The following is a 1440-nucleotide window of genomic DNA, read 5'->3' as shown; positions in this document are numbered from 1 at the left end:
GGGGGTTGTAAGTGTTGTACGGCGCTGACAACTGCATAAGGTCATATGAGCGCGGGACACACCAACCATTTTTCAGTTGTAGGGAACTTTTAAATATGTCCCAGATGGCGGCTGAAGCCTACTCTTATTCTTATCAATTTTGGACCACCAAGGGATCTTTAACGTGCTCAACTTGCACTCGGGACCTCTGAGATTTTTATCCCTTGTACCAAAAAGGCGAGGAGTAGATCTCGCCTACCATAAGATCAGGGGTGTGGCTGAAAGACAGCAGTAAAGGAGAAGCAGTAGAAAGGACGCAGAAAGAGTCAGGAGCCCAGAGGAGGGGGCAAAGAAGGTTGGGGTGGGTGGAATGTGTGGGCAAAAAGTGGAGACGACAACGAACGACAAAACATTTTTAGAGAGCAGGGAAGGATGTGAAAGGAGAAAAGTTTGTCTCTACCCGGATTCGAACCTGGGACCGAGGTGAACACCATAACCTCTAGGCCAGAAGAGCTCCCACCTACACCCTTGCGTGCCGCTCCGACCTCCGTAAAGACTGATGGGTGAAAAAAATAAGAGATATAGGCGGGTCATGAGAAACAAATTTCCTAAAGTTTAAAATTCTTGGACAACTGGAAAATTTATCATCAGTATGCTGCAACATTTCTGATGATTATCGACTTCAGGACGGCGGTGAGAGATCCGTGGTCGCCATTGTTTGATGCAGACTCGGCGAGTGTATTGGTCGTTCACCGTAGTTTAATACACCATTTGACGCTTCGGTTAAATTATATCAGTTGTATAATAGATCTACATTATTTTTAAAAAATATTGTAAAACTAAACCATAATGCGCACCCGGGGAAAATTTCGCACTCTTCTCCACCGTGAAATATTATTACGTCTTAGCGATAGATGGGCGAGCGATCTGCGCCCTCCAGTAGTGACCATAAACTTGTTCGCAAATTAATTAATAAAGTTTCACTTCATGTATACTGAATGTTGAATAATACTCTCTCTCTCTCTCTCTCTCTCTCTCTCTCTTTCTCATATGTATGTATGTATGTATGTATGTATGTATGTATGTATGTATGTATGTATGTATGCATGCATGTATGTGTGTGAGTATGAGTGTGTATGTGTGTATGTATGTATGTATGTATGTATGTATGTATGTATGTATGTATGTATGTATGTATGTATGTATGTATGTATGTATGTATGTATGTATGTATGTATGTACGTATGTACGTATGTATGTAAGTATGTGTGTGAGTATGAGTGTGTATGTGTGTATGTGCGTGCGTCACGTGCGTGTGTGCGTGTGTACGTGCGTGCGTGCATGCGTGCGTGCGTGCGTGCGTGCGTGCATGCGTGTATGTGGGCGTGCATGTCCAATTTATGTTAAACATCCAATGTGCTGCACCAATGTCTGTAATTGCCGAACGATATGTTAAAATAT

Source organism: Aplysia californica, unplaced genomic scaffold (genome assembly GCF_000002075.1).
Source record: "Aplysia californica isolate F4 #8 unplaced genomic scaffold, AplCal3.0 scaffold00172, whole genome shotgun sequence".
Lineage (NCBI taxonomy): Eukaryota > Metazoa > Mollusca > Gastropoda > Aplysiida > Aplysiidae > Aplysia > Aplysia californica.
The sequence above is the reverse complement of the archived record's forward strand: the minus strand, read 5'-3'. Positions refer to the sequence as shown.